Source organism: Lycium ferocissimum, chromosome 9 (genome assembly GCF_029784015.1).
Source record: "Lycium ferocissimum isolate CSIRO_LF1 chromosome 9, AGI_CSIRO_Lferr_CH_V1, whole genome shotgun sequence".
Taxonomy (NCBI): domain Eukaryota; kingdom Viridiplantae; phylum Streptophyta; class Magnoliopsida; order Solanales; family Solanaceae; genus Lycium; species Lycium ferocissimum.
Window position 1 is genome coordinate 42,892,582 of NC_081350.1, and position 16,919 is coordinate 42,909,500.

Below are 16,919 nucleotides of genomic sequence, written 5' to 3' on the forward strand. Positions count from 1 at the left end.
TCGAAAAATCCGAACATGTTTATGATTCATATTGAATTAGTGTGCATCCTTAATATGGTAACTATGATCATGTCCTTGATATGATTGGATTTGAAATCTTATGTACACGGTTTGTGAAAGGATCTTATGTCTTTTGTATGACTAAATTTCAAAAGTTGCATAAAAGTTGGTTTTAAAGAGTTTTTGTTCCTAAACGATTCGAAAACTACGAACGTCCGTAACTTTTTCCAAACAGAACCGAGATGGCCTTGATATGCTAAAAAATGATTTTCATTATGATGACTATGATTTTCGTATTGGGTTAACGCTCATCCATGGGTTGCGATTTTGGTCACTATTCGACTTTTTGAAAAGAACTCAATATGACTACCTTTTCGAAACTATGATTATATATTTGTTTGTTGAGTACGAAATGTTGATTCGTATAATTCTTGACTGAATGATTTCTAAAGTTCGGTTTGATATTTCCCGAGTGGATTCGGAAGAAAATCCGATTTATTCTTGTGTGGCTTATAAACGATGGTTCGTTTTGATTAAATTAAGTCTTTGAAAATGTTTTTATTTTGCCATTTTTCGTGCGTTTTGTTACAAATATCCGCGGTATGTGTATATCATATATATGTGTGTGTGTTACGTAAATTTTAATGTGTGTACTAATGTATATTAAAAATTATATGTGTATGATATGTGATAATATGGTGAGATGATTTATTTCAAAGTTTTCCAAAGGGCGGGACACGTATGTGCGTATGATATGTTTGATTTTTCGTTATACGAAGGAATGTTTATTTTGAAAGAAAGATATTTTTCGATTTTTGCCTTGTCTCTTATGTATGAATTACGGATCAATTGTAACTATGTTAATTTATCTCGACTTTGGTTATGATTTTGTTTTCGGTATTTTTTCACACACACACACACACACGCGTTTTTAAAAAGATGTTCCCACCGGATTGGCCTCCATTTAACTATATTTTCTGGATGGTATACGAGATGTTGGTAGAGAAGCCCATCGTGCGTGTGATATATCGGGTTTTTCCGGTTATGCCCGTATTATTATGCATTTTTACGAACTTCATATGTTTCTGATTTCATACGATGCTAGTTTTATTTGATTTAATAGTTAAAGCAAATGCTTTTTCAACAAAAAAAAATTTCATTTTGTGTTATAATGGTATGAGTATTACGTGAGTCGGCGGGTTCGCTCTAGTTGCTAATAGGTGTGACAAGTATTACAATCACATGTATAGTAGCTTAAATGAATTTGATATAGGCCTTGATTGATTAATTACAATCATGTATGTATTAAATGTTGAATATGGGTTGAATATATGTGGTACAATATAATAAAATTACCTCTCTTATTTGGTATTATTTTATTATTCATAAAATGTCAAAGTTATTTAACACAAGTAAACTACGACAGTTTACAATATGAGATTGCATCTGTATTATTTTATTCAGTAGCTATATGGCCCGTGAATTAGGTGCTCAATTAACGATCACATAAAATCTTTGTGTGAAAATTACTTTTCTCAATGATAAAAGATTCTACACATGCATGACCAAAATTTTCATTAATACGTTAATGCAGATTTCAGCAATTAATTGCATCTTGGTCACTATTCATATTGTTGAAACTCAATATTGGCGTTACACATTTCAAATTCTTCTTGAATTTCAAACAAAGTGACATACGTATTCATAAAGTCAAAAAATATTTTTGTGAACTAGTTTTGATGTTATTTTGCCATTTTGTTTAGAAAATATCCTAATATATATCATATATATGTTACGTAAATTTTAAGTACTAATTATATTAAAAATTAAGTGTTTGATTGATATTTATTTCAAATTTTCCAAATTAAGTCATTTACGACTTAATTACTTAGTCAACATTTGAAAAATAGATATTTTACTTTGTTAAGTCAAGAAGCTTAATTAATCAATTGAATATTTAATTTATCTCAATTTACATGAAAATAGTCATGTATTAAAGAAAAGGGGCGAGATCCTAAAGCATTTTAAAAGGATTCCCAGACCAGCCATATTCTCCAATGATCTCAAACCCATCAACGGTGCCACGCGATTGAGTGTTTTAACAATTTTGCAATTGTTCAATGGTTTATCGATTCCAGACCTTTAGTTGTTCTTTAATAGTTAAATCTATTTTTTAGCTAAATTTTGATCGATGTTGATAATGTAGTGAAGTTGCTTATGAGTTTCGTAATTATAGTATAAAGTTCATTTTGAAGTTCATATCACGTTATAGAGTTTAAGCTAACCAAGATATCGGGCTTTCTATTTTTAAACATTATCAAGTTAGTAGTTTGTGTATGAATGTTTGTTGAATCTTTTGAAACTCCGGGTCTCCCTGTGATCATTTAGTTCAAAATTATTTTAGTTGTTGTTAGCCAAATTCTCAAACGGTTTGTTAGCTTGCAATGTTTTGATCTTTCCTCAATTCTATCCGTTTTTCCTTTTTTGTTGATGTACACATCACTTGAAGGCATTTGCCCATCTCATTCTTTTGTTACTGTATTGGTTTTTTTGGTGTGTCTTAATATTTCGGGTCACTATACAAGAGTGAGCCCAAGGTGATTGGATTGATTCTTTTTCATTCCCAAGTTAATAAAATTTCTCTCTCTTTTTCCTCTACTATGAACTCAGCCTTTTTTGCTTTATTTCATGCTTCTATTTTTAATATTGTATCCTACACGATCTGTTTATTAGCTTTGATCGATGTTACGGTAAAGCTTTATCGTTAAAAATGCCATTGCTCTTTTTGAAGTTCTCTTAAGTTTCGTCAAGATCTCAATTTTTTCTTCGCAGATTTGTGTATGAATAATATTTTTGTTCCCTCAATCTTGTATTAGTGGGTTTGTTGCTTTTTCATGATATTTGATTATACGCATCCTTGCCATCCGGAGTTTGCCCTAATTTTCATCCATCGGATTTTAGGAAACTCTTTGGATTCAGGTGTTGCCATTTTGATGGAACTATCTTGCTATGGTAGTTGGAAAAGGAACATCCTTGTAGAATTTATCCATTCGAATCACATTGTTAGATTTGATATACGCAACTCTCGAGTCCTCACCGGAGGATTCTCCCTGCGATTTGACAATGGCAAAGGTGTAATGATCTATTAGTTGCATGGTTAGAAACAAATTCGATTTGACTAAAGAACTCTCGTAGTGTTGAGATTCTCTTATTCGCTTGATAGCGGGGATATTTCATGGTTAACAAATTAAAAGAAAGGTATGGTCGAGCGGATCTAGAAAGGTATGAGTCGAGGATTTTTGAGCTAAAGAAAGAGTATGTTCGTATATCTCGGTTTTTTGATGTGGCTTATTTCAATAAGATTAAGCAACTCTGGGATGAAATTGCTTCTTTATCTGGTAGTAGAACTCGTAGTTGCACTTGTGAGGCTAAATCTGAATATGCCAAGGATGAGGATGTTCAGAGGGTGTACCAATTTTTGATGGGCTTGAATGACGCTACATCCGCGAGGAGCGATAATATCCGATGCTCGAGCCTTTTCCTTTTGAGTGTTGTGTATGGTATGTTGTTGTCGATGAAAATAGACAAGTTTCCTCCCTTTTACAATTTTCATCCAACGCTTGCTTCATGCTAGTAGTTACAACGGAAATTTCTCTCCAAAGTTGAACTTTGATGTGTCCAACCAGAACCAAATTTTTTCCTCAAAGGTGAATTTTGATCATGCAACCCTCTTTTGCAAGTATTGCAAGAGAACTGGTCATCTTTTGCAGAAATACGGACTACGGGTTTCCCCACCAACTTCAAAAGAATACTAGAAAGAATGGTCCACTGTTAGTAATTTCCGGGTCGCTCAAGTTCAAGTTGACCCAACTCAGGCTCAGTCTTCTAGTCCATCTGCTATTATTGAGGCACTTGATGATGCTTCTTCAATACCTGGATTGTCCAAGGAATAGTCCAACCAGTTGAGCTCACTTATTCAGCAGGGACTGCTCTCTTTTGATCCATTTGGAAATCCACACTTGTCTGCTTCAACAAATTTTGCTGGTAAGTTGCCTGGTCCTAGTGTGCTGCTCAAATCATATATCTTTGTCTCAAGTAGCTTCTTTTATTTGGATCATAGATTCTGGGGTAACTGATCACATGACATCCCACAAAAACCTTCTTTTCAATATTCAATCTCTTATTATACCTTATCTTGTGTCTTTACCTAATGGATATAAGGTTAAGGTGAACTGTGTTGGCTCTATGACTTTATTTCCAGACCTAGTTCTTCATCATGTCCTTTATGTTCCAACTTTTCAATACAATCTCATTTCTATTCACAAACTACTCTGTCAGCTTGATGGTTTTGTTCTATTTACCAAGTATCTATGTGTTATACAGGGCCCTTCTTTGAAGAAGCCTCTGGTTCTTGGTCAAGTGGACAAGGGCCTCTACAAGATGATTCTACCCTCATCTACCTCAGCTGCTCCCACTTGTGATTCTTTTCCTACTTCTATGGTCTCTTCTAGTAATAATGTTGATGTTATTTCTGATGTTAGTACTATTTTTGTTCCTGTTTCTGATGTATATGATGTTTCCCATTCTACTGTTAATGAAGGTGATATTCCTGCTACTTCTGTTTCACATTTTAATAAATAAGATGTCGTTTGGCATTACAGGCTAAGCCATATTCCTTTTTCCAGAATGAAAACTATACCTTATCTTAGTCAGTTGTCTCACAAACAATCTTTCCCTTGTCCAATCTATCCCCTAGCCAGACAAACCAGACTGCCCTTCCCAGATAGTAGTATTCAAACCACTAGACCTTTTCAACTTATCCACATTGACACTTGGGGTCCATATCACACTCCCACTTCAAATGGTTCTAAGTATTTTTTAATTATTGTAGATGATTTTTCTAGAGCTACTTGGACTCACTTAATGGGGGCTAAAAGTAATGCTTTTGACTTGTTGAAATCTTTTGTTTCCATGATTGAGACACAATTTGAACTAAAAGTCCAAACTGTTAGAAGTGACAATGCTCTAGAGTTAGGTTCTAGTATTGTTGGTTCCACTTTCTTTTCTGACAAAGGCATTTTACATCAAACCACTTGTCCACACACTCCACAACAAAATGGAGTTGTGGAGAGAAAACACATACACCTTTTAGAAACTGCTAGGGCTTTACTGTTTCAATCTTCTCTCCCTGCTAGGTTCTGGGGAGACTGTATCTTAACTGCTACATATCTGATAAATAGATTCCCTTCTAGTTTACTTCATAATCTAGTTTACTTCATAACAAAAGTCCTCATGAGATCCTGTATAACAAACAATCACAATATTTTCACCTCAAGGCCTTTGGGTGCCTTTGCTACTGTACTATACCTAGACCTCAAAGGGATAAATTTCAACCTAAAGCCACTCCATGCATTTTCCTTGGCTATCCCTTTGCTAAGAAAGGATACAAAGTGTATAGTTTGACATCTAAGTTGACTTTTGTCTGTGGATGTTGTGTTCCATGAGCACATCTTTCCTTTTGCTCTAAACTCTACTTCCACTCATTCAGGTTTACCTTCTTCTTTATTTCCTTATTTTGCTGATCCTGTCTCTGTTCCATCTCATTCCCTAAGTCCATTTTTTGCCTCTGATTCTCCTTCCAGTTCTCCTTCTACTGATCCCCAACCTTCTCCATCACCTAATCCCCTACCTACTTCATCTCCTTCTCGTGCACACCCTGTTCATCTACCTACTCCACCTGTGTTACCTCCTGTCCCTACTAGATCTTCCTCTAGGAGTCACAAAAGACCTACTTATCTTGATAGTTATGATTGCCATTATTCTGGGTCTGCTTCTTCTTCTACTTCTGGTTAGCATCATGTCTTTGAACCTCACACTTATTCTCAAGCAGCCTCAATCCCTCAATGGCAAGCTGCTATGAGAAAAAAGTTTGATGCTTTGGAACTTAATCAGACATGGGACATTATTGCCCTTCCCCTCAGGAAGAAACCCATAGGCTATAAGTGGGTGTACAAGGTCAAATATAAGGCTGATGGGTCCATAGAGAAATATAAAGCCAGACTTGTAGTGAGAGGTGACACTCAGATTGAAGGAATAGACTTTCATGAAACCTTTTCCCCTGTGGTAAAAATGTCTACTGTCAAATCTCTCATTGTTGTTGCTGTCAAGAAACAATGGCCTTTGTACCAATTAGATGTCAATAATGCTTTTTTACATGGGGATTTGGATGAAGAAGTTTTTATGAAGATTCCTCCTGCTCTTTCAGTTCCTTCTTCATCTACTCCGTTGGTTTGTAAGTTGAACAAGTCCTTGTATGGTTTAAGGCAAGCTTCCAGACAATGGTATGCCAAATTATCTCAATCCCTCTGTTCTAAAGGTTACGCTCCCTCACATAATGACTATTCTCTCTTCTCAGAGATCACTTCTAATTCTGTGGTGTTACTTGTGGTGTATGTGGATGATATTATCATCACTGGGACTGATATACATGAAATAGATTCCCTCAAGGCTTTCCTTTATGATCAGTTCTGCATCAAAGATTTGGGCATTCTGAATTATTTTTTGGGTATTGAGGTGCTATACTCTTCAGATGGGTTGTCGCTTCATCGAGTAAGTTCATTCATGATTTACTTGTTGATTTCAATCTTTATCGACTCTTCTCCCATGATTTGTCCTCTAGAAACGATGACAAATCAAGGTGACGTGGGTGATATATTTCCCAAACTGAAGCCATCACGTATCCTTAGTGGGCAAGTTGTATTTTCTAACCCATACAAGGCCTGACATTTGTTTTGCTGTACAACACTTAAGCCAGTTCATGCAACGGCCTTGTGTTCCTCATATGAAGGCTGCCTTGCACCTTCTTTGATATCTTAAAGGCATCTTAGATTTTGGTATTTTTTACAACCGATCTGCTGATTTTTCTTTTAGTGTATATTGTGACAGTGACTGGGGCTCGTGTCCAGATAGCAGGAGATCTGTCTCTAGTTTTTGCTTCTTATTAGGTGGCAGTCTGATTGGTTGGAAGTCCAAGAAATAGCTAGTAGTTTCGCTTTCTTCAGCTGAGGCTAAATACAGAACCATGAGTAAGGCAGTGGATGAACCTACTTGGTTATCCAGACTTCTTGTTGATTTTGGTCTACCTGCTCTCACCTCATTTCCTTTGTTTTGTGACAATCAGTCGGCTATTCACATTGCCAAGAACCCAGTTTTTCATGAACGCACCAAACACATAGAGCTCGATTGCCACTTTGTCCGGAGCAAACTTGCTGATGGGCTGATTGACTTATCTCACACTTCTAGTGCCACTCAATTAGCTGACATGTTCACTAAGATCCTGACTGGATCCACTCAGCATGTTCATCTCCGCAAGTTGGGTGTGTTATCACCCTCCAACTTGAGGGGGGCTGTTGGAGGATATACACAATATACATCACTTGAAGGCATCACTTGAAAATACCCGGATATCTCATTCTTTTGTTTTACTTTGTACTGGGCTCAGCCCACATGTAATTTAATATTTCGGGTCACTATATAAGAGTGAGCCCAAGTCGTTTAGGGATTGGATTGATTCTTTTTCATTCCCAAGTTAATAAAATTTCTCTCTCTTCTTTTTCCCTCTAAACCGACTATGAAATCCAGCTTTCTTCACTTCGAATTCATGCTTCATTGAGTGTTTTAACAAACGGAATATGAGAATGAATTTGCTTTCGGCTAAGTTGTTTTCTTTAGTATTTTGATTTTTGATAAACTGATTAAGTAATAACGAGGAGAGTCTAGATGCTGCTCAAATGTTTCTTTTTCCGAAGTAATGACTAAGTTTCAATTTGCTAAGTTTAGAAGGATTTTTCTGTTGAGGTTTTACTCACTAATTTAAATCAGCTAGCTAAGTTCGACAATGTTTCCTTCCCAGTTTTTTCTTCATTATATTGTTTAAGTAAAATGTGATTATGATTTTCCGAATTCTTTACCCCTTATCATGAGGTTCTGGGAATGTTTTTATTTGCTATAGAAATTAACGTGTTGTTTGCTGTCCATTATTAACTTGAAAGAGCTGATCATTTTTATAAAAGTGCAAGTGTATACGGTTCAACTTACAACTTATTTTGTCTATCTCTTCCTTTCTACATTTTATTGGTTTTCCTTCTGTTTAGTTGTGCTTAAGGAAGTGTTAGAGGTTTTGTTGGTTATTAGCAACAATGTGTTAATTTAACATCATTATGCTACATTATTTTCTATGTTTGCGCGTTTTTAGGCTTTCCTTTTCTTCAGCTAGATGAAGCATACAAATAGTTCGTTCCCTCGTCATGCTTGTCCAAGTTTCTATCTGAAAGCATGCCTGTTTCTGAATTTTAACAATTTAAACAAATGAATTGTCGGAATCTGCCTATTTGTAGTGGAGTTTAACATCTGTTTCCTATGATCTCCAACTTAAGTGTCTCTAATAAAAGTGTTCATTTTGTGAATTAATTACTACACTACATGACTGACAGACTTAACAGTGAGTCATTGATGCTTGTATGTTTGAGATCTCATGTATTTGGGGACCTTAGTAGTTTGTTTTATTATGTCACAATCCTCCTTGAAGTGATTGAGTTTCTTGTGTTAGTCAGCCGGATTCTTAATATTTCAAATAGTAATGTTGCTATAGTTAGGCACTAATCCTTTCCCTCCTTTTCTATGCATGAACCATCACTCGAGTCCGATGGACTTTTCTTCCGCATTAAGCATTGGGCCAGGCCCAATGTAATTCTCATTAAGGAACGGAGGTAGGAGTAGATCAGAGAAGCCGGGAAACGGGCTAAGCCCAATTAACTAAGTTTCTCCTACTTTATTTCATTTTTTGTTGTGTATTTGTGTTGTATTAATTGACTAACTGATTTACTTTGTTTTACTTTTTTCTTGACTCAGATGAATCTCAAAGCAGAGTGTGATTACTTACCATTGCCAATAGATGATATATAAATAAAAAATGAGCTAGAGATTTTCAAGAGTAAATGAGATTAGCGTTTCAGTGGTCTTTTTTCCAGAAATCATCAAAAGGCAACATCTTTTGGAATTAATGTAGTGCAATGCAACATGTTTGAGCCTCCACTTTTAAAACAATTTTCCAGAACTAAGTTCAAGGCAAAGTGTTTTCATTTTTAATTTAAAAAAAAAAAAAAAAGACAAGGTCCAAGTGGAGTTCAAAAGATCAAAGAGTCCCAAACAGCAGAACCACGGGTTTGTCATATGTTAAGGAAAATCTTTTTCTTAAACACTTTGGCATTTTCTTTGTCTACAGATTTTAGCATTTTCTTTGTCTACAGATTTTAAGGATAGAAAAAATGAATTTCAAAAAAGGAAAAATCAACTTTATGGTCAAATGAGTCAAAACGATTTGGGCTGTATTAAGGCCCAAACTTATTTCAAAATCTAGAACTTGTTGAAATAACTCAAAGGTTGTTCATATCTTTAGAGTTGTGAACAAGTGAATACATTAACGGATTAAGAAGTTGAGTTATACTTATAATTCAAAGTCTTAATAAATCGTATACATTTTGAAGAGATTCATTCCTTCATAATTAGCTCAATTATAGAATTAATTCATTAATTGAATTAAAGATATGATTGAAACGCTAAAAATGATTTTCAACAGTAAAACACCTCTAAAGCTCATTTTCTAAATAAAATATATTTCTTTTCTAATTAAATAATCATGAATATGCATCTTTCAAACTTTATACATATGAATCTTAAGCACATTTTACAAACAAGTTATACAAATTTTTAGCCATAAAATGTTAGATTCGTAGGTAAACCGCATTGGGCGGATCCTTAATACCGAGGTGCTTAAAACCTTCCTCGGGGGATCACCAAAACCCTTACCCATTTCTCTGGATTTTTTAAAGGTTTTTTCTTCTGAATTAACCTTTAAATTGGTTTCCTAATCCCCATTCAATAAATTAGGTGGCGACTCTGTTTGTTCACGACAAAGAGCCAAAGTTATGAGAACCTTTTATGCACGAGCGTAAAAGCGGACCGTAACACATATTAAGGGAGTGATGATCATCATATTTATTTGGATATCAACATTAGATGTATCTTCATTAAATTTTAAGGTTATAATATGAGATAAATATCCGTTTCCTTAGTAAATGTTACTTACAAAATTGTAAGAAATATATGACCATTAGACCGATAATAAATATTTCATAAATTCTTACTATGAGTTGGCATTTATCTTTATAACTGTAAAATTAAGTGATAATACGTTCAAAGTATTATTAATTATGGTTTGGTTAATATGATCACTTAAATTGAAAATATTTTCAAATGCTTGCTATGTTTATTATTGATGAACTGCTCTACTATTAATAAAAAGTTATTCTTTGTAAGTTTTTTAATAATGTGAAAAAGTTGTAGCTCACAGCTGTACGTGAACGAGTAAACTTTGAAAACCCTCATCAGGTAAGTGGCAAATTGTGTTTTCAATATTTTATGACATTCGATTATTCCACAAGATTGAAAATACATGAATATTGATCTAATAGACTTGAGATCAATTATAAAAACGTTTTAGAAAATAAACTCTATTTTTATGATCTTAATGTGCTCCTGATGCAGTATTTACAGGGGAAAAGAGTTTTAAAATATATTGTGAGATTGTTTTATGCCTAGTTGTGACTAAACAAAATTATGTTACATTCCTTGGACTGAATGAGACAAATTGTGATAAACATTATATAAGGGTGAGACGGTGGGTTCAAGTCCCAACGCACCATGAGGGTAAGACATCGGGTTCAAAACCTGATGCATCTTGATGATAAGATGTTGGGTTAGTTCTCAACACATTATGGCCTAACATGGCTTTATAAGGGTAAGACGTCGGATTCAAGTCCTTATGCACCATGATGATAAGACGTTGGGTTCTAGTCCCAATGCATGGCCTAAAACGCCTTATATGGATAAGACATTGGGGTCGCGACCTAATGCACCATATTGATGATATAATGATGATTAAGACAAAATATGTCTATTTATGAAAAATTATGAAGCCCGTCCCACGAGATTTTCTCCATAATGTGGGAGCGATAGATCAAAAGTCTGAAAGAAGACTAAATAATTATCAGGGCCGTATGAATAAACATGGGCGTGGCAAATGACGATATAATAATCGTCACTATGGCGGTAATTGTAAAAGGAAGAACACCATGTGTTCTCAAAATGGTCCTTCAACGGGTGAAGGTTATTTTTACCTCAATGTGGTATGAAAAGGTCATTGGGCCCGCGGTAATCGTGCGACCTAAATTGATAAGTTTTATAAATCCTCCATCAAAAGAAAGGAATACAAAGTGGAGGCACACTTGAGCTTTCGAAGTGATGTTGACGTGGGTCATATAAATATGATAAATGTCAGGGCATGACAATCAATTTATAAGGAAAATTTATGAAACACGAATAAATGGTTATAGTCAATTCTTTGAAGAGAATGTGACTTGTGGTAAGCATTGTGAATGCGCGACCATTCTTGAAGGTGAATGTGTCAAGAGGTGATAAAAATTATGGATAAGTACGTGCTCATGTATGGTTGAATAAATACCACAACTCACCTCTACGGGAGGTTTGAGAGAAATAAAGAAATATTTTGGCATAAACGGTCATCGGTCACGTACTTTTAGTACGTCACAAATATTATGGTATGTCTTATCATGAACTATCGTAGGGTAAAAGCATGAAATTAATCTTGCCTATAAAAGTTTTAACCATGAACATATGACAATAATTTTCTCCCTAAAAGGAGATGTTCACCATACGAATGGTGTTATAAAATATGTGGTACTACATAATTAATTAGGAGTTATGAAAGGGCTAATTTATTCCTATCCGGAGGAAGGAAATTGTTCAGAATATTGGGGTTGTAGTAAGTCTCAAAAGATACTTATTAAGTATCAAAGTCAATGAATTATATTGAGACTATAAATTATGGGAAGATTTAATCTTCATTTAATTACAATCAAAGCGGGTCATAAATAATTATGTGAAAGGTTACCCAACTTTTCCTCCTGATTGAACTACAGAAATATGGGCATGATGATGGAATCACATGCGATAATAAACGAAAAGTTTACTGAACCAAATATCAGTTGGCAGGATAGGTTGGCCATCCCAATTCAAACGTGATGCGAAAATAATTGAGAATTCACGTGGTTAAATATTGAAGAAATAAAAGATTCTTCAAGAATTCTCCTGTGCTGCTTGTTCTCATGGTGAATTCATCATTGTACCAGCAAAGGTTGGGATTGTATTCCCTGGTTTTTGGAACATATAAAAGGTGAATATGGACCAGTCCACTTGCCATGTGAACCACTTATTATCATATGGTATTAATAGATGCATCTATAGTATGGTCACATATGCTTTGGTATCTACTTGGAATTGGTTTTTGAAAGGTTGTTTGCTCAAATTTTTAAATTAAGAGCACAGTTTTAAACTATGAAATTATGTTGATAATGTTGGTTTATATCCAAGTCGGTTTAACAGAAATTGTATGCCTCCAATTATAGTTAAACCATTGGTTATGAGAACAAAGCTCCCACATAAAAATTTGGTATGCAATGGTTGTTTAATATGTAGTAGCACTTGTACGCATCAAGCCAACAAGGTTTCCCTATATGGTTTCAAGGTCAGGAACCAAATAATTCCTATCTAGATATTTGATTGTGCGGTATATGATTCAATTGCTTCAACACAAAGCACAAAGATGGGACCTCAAATAAGATTGGGGGTAAATGTTAGATTTTCTAACATTAGGGGGAGAGGTGATAAGCAGCTAAAAAATAAGGTATATTTAGTTAATTATCACTGTATGATCCTCGTTAAAAAAATAATTCAAGTCAATTGCCACCTGCATTTGCTCACCAAAAAGTTAACTATCATAATCCAGTTGCAAATGCTCCTATTTGAATTAAAGTCCTTTAAGGACGGAGTCTATGGCGATAGACTAATCAGTTCCAAGGTAAACTCCTTAAAGAAGGAGAAGAGCAGATGATAAAGATGGTCATAATAATGAGCAAGTGCTTTAAAAGAGCACCGCGACATAACACTTTATAAAACCTTGGAAAAGGTTCAGGTACCTGAAAATAATGAAAAATGAAGAGATATCAGTAAGTTATGTCGCATTGGAACATGTGTCAAATGCCCGTCGACGGTATCTTTGATATAATGTAGCGCTCCACATTATAAATGGAGATGAGGATCTTGAATTCAAATTTATCAAAGAGTGGACAGATAAATGATTGGCCAAATAAAAATATGCAATTCAAGTATATTTTATTTCACTTGGAAAGTGATGTTTTGGACCTACAGTCCAAGGAACTCAAGGTATAATGCCAGTGGAGTACAAACGGGTTCTTGTGCGAAAAGTAAAATGAAATCCTTAAGATATAAAGTATGGCTTATGCCTTATGGCATAGAAGTTTTTCACAAAATTACTGGCATTATTGTATGTAGATAGGTTCTCATGTGGTGGATGCAAAGAGGTTTCTAATTAGTCTGAAAATACATGAAAATTTTGATATGCTATGGCTATATAGACAATGAAAGAAATTCACGAGGAATTTAAATTGTTTTGAAGCATATAAAGGTTTACGAAAATTAAGCTTCAACAAATTTTTATATGGTTAAAGCGATTCCATTGAGTATCCCAATGGTTGTGATGTCTCTCGATATAAATAAAGATCCATTCTGACCTCAAGATGAAGAGATCATTTGTGATGAAACTCCATATCTCAATGCAACTGGGGCATTAACAGTATCTTGCCAATAATACCGATCAGATATATATTTTGCAGTGAGTTTATTTGAATAATTCAACTCCTCCCCGACAAGAAGACATTGGAATGGTGTTAAGTGTATATTCAGATATCTTCAGAGAACAACTGATATGGGATTATTTTATTCTAATGAATCCAAGCCAAAGATAATCGGTTATGCAGATGCAGGTTATTTGGCTGATCCACATAAAGTCTGGTCTCAAACAGGCTACCTATTTACTTGTGGGGATAAAACTATACCATGGCTTTACTATATCAGCTACATCTTCCAATCATGTTGAGATAATAGTCATTCATGAAGCCAGTCGAGAGTGTGTAGGGTTGATATCAATGACTCAACAAGTTTTGTAATTATGTGGTCTTTCTTTGAAAACGAAGATTTCAACGATATTGTATGAAGATAATATTGCTTGCATAGCTCAGTTAAAGGGAGGTTACATCAAAGGAGACAGAACAAAGCATACTTCACCAAAATTCTTTTTCACACATGATCTTCAACAAAATGGTGAGATAGATGTTCAACAGATCCATTCAAGTGATAGTCTTGCAGATATGTTCACTAAGGCATTACCAACATCAACCTTTAAGAAGCTTAGATACAAGATTGGAATGTGTTGTCTCCGAGATATCAAATGATGTTCTTATCAAGGGGAGTAAAATACGCGTTGTATTCTTTTTCTCTTAACCAAGGTTTTGTCCCAATTGGGTTTTCCTGGTAAGGTTTTTAACGAGGCAGCACTCAATTCATATTACGAGATGTGTGTACTCTTTTTCCTTCACTAAGGATTATTCCCACTGGGTTTTTCCTAGTAAGGTTTTAATGAGGCACATTATCCACGGACATCCAAGGGGGAGTGTTATGAAATACATATTCATGTATGGATGTCCATACACATTCACCAAGTTCCATGAACCTTTTGTATAACATGTACCAATTAAAGTTTGTAAGTAATTCTTGTGACTCTTGGGTGGTTCTTTCACCTATAAAAGAGACGTTCATCTCTTGATAGATAGCACATAGAAAAAATAAAAGCTTTCTACTTCTCTCCAAGTTCTTGTGTCAATAGTTTTGGAGCTTTTGTTTATAATTGAAGGATTTCTTTTGCAACATATTTTTTTTTTGTTCATTTAAAAATGAATTATACTTTTAAATTCAAAAATAATTAACGTCACACTTCACGATTTATCCTTAATGTATGAAAATATGTTTTGACACTGCCATTTAACTTGTATCTACTTTTTTAAAAAAAGTTAACAATATACCCATATTGAACAACTTTAGACATACCATGTTTGAAGTTTGTTTTGACAAAGTTTAAACTTCAGACACTTTCGTATGGCTGAAGATTAGTCATTTTTGCCTCGCTTCAGTTATTTTTTGCTTGAACCTCAATCATATATAATTGAAGTTTAGCCGTTTTTGCCTTACTTCAGACACATATGCCTGAATTTTAGTTTTATTTATCTGACTACAACCATTTTTTGCTGTAGTTATTTTTTTCTAACTTTAGTCATGTATGACAGAAGTTACCTGAAGTCCAACCATTTTTTTGAACTTCACTTATATTTTGTCCGAAGTTTGATTTTGACAAACATAACTTTAGACCATGTCCGAAGTGGGTAAGTAATAAACTAATAAAAAGACTAATCACAAGGAAAACAAAAATCAAGATTTGCTTACCACTTCTTTTTTTGTCTAACAGTTCGAGAAGGTTCAATTGGCCGAAATGAATTTCTAGATTCGCAGATTTATCAAGTACACTATTTCAGTAAACTTCGCTTCATGTGTAGGTGCAAAAGTTATAAAAAGGTGAATACACAGGTTAAATGATGATGTCAAACTTCTACAAGTTGCTCCCTGAAATTTTCTAACCAAAATATTATAACATATTTAAAGCTACAAATTTCAAAAGGTTTACAATCAAAACATTATATTTTGTTTAAAACTTTAAATTTCAATAATCTTTGTTTCTTTCTTAAAAAAAGTCACTTCACCCTATCACAGTCAGACTAAAACTTATAAAGTGAAGCAGAAGGAAGAGCATGTAACAACAGAGTTGACCATGCATGTCGACCAGAAGGAAGGTTGGAGCTGCATAGCAAATGCGATCCATTTTGACGTTTTTAGATGTGCGTCTAATAATTACATTTTCCAAAATTTCAAATGTTCAATAGGTCAAAAACGTTTAAATAATAATTAGATAATTAGTTAAAGTGTCTAAATAAAAAACACTTGCATCTTCCGAGGATGTAAGAAAGATACTGAGACGAAGTCAGGATTTCAAATTTATAAATTTTGAATTTTAGAATAATGATTTCAAAGAAGAAATTGCATGTTTTGTTCTTCAAATGGGGCGATATTTAATTTTTGTCCTTTAGCAATCAGATTTATGTCTAACGAGACAAAGGGCAAAAGTCATGTGAGACGTAACATATGGAATATTATGGTGCAAAAATAAACACTTATTCCCAGCGAAAAAATTATTTGTTATGAGGAAAAAAATTAAAGACCACCACAAAATAGCGGAGCAAGTGCAAATTACCCGATTTCAAGTGATAATAAGTGAATTTTAAATTTTATATATATATATAGAATTTCTTAATACAAAACACCTTATTTTAAATAAAAGTTATTAAATTCAGGCGAACCGATATGCCGATACTAGCTCCCCCTGGTCACATATTCAGGCATTCAGCCTTGTTCAATTGTCTCTACTTCCCATACACGTTTTTTTTTTTGGGTCCGAAGTGTGACGTTTCAACAGCCTGGACGTCACATTATTTTTAATTTTATTTGTACAACTTGGACGTTAGTTTGACATACTTTTGTCTGGATAAAGGATTAAAAGAAAAAAAAAAAATGTACGCTTCACAGCTCATACGTAGAATTTCATCCAAAATGTTGTAGGAACTGACTTGGTTCCTAGTCAGTGGTTGCTCATGTTTTTCAATAACCTAGATCTATCATACACGTAAAGCTGAGTCATCACACGTATAGTCAACCTTCCCCACTCTCACATCAGCGCGTGTTCAATAAAATGGGATGTACTAATTTCAAATATGGTCGTGTACTAATCGAAATTGCGCAATATTTGTCATCCGTCA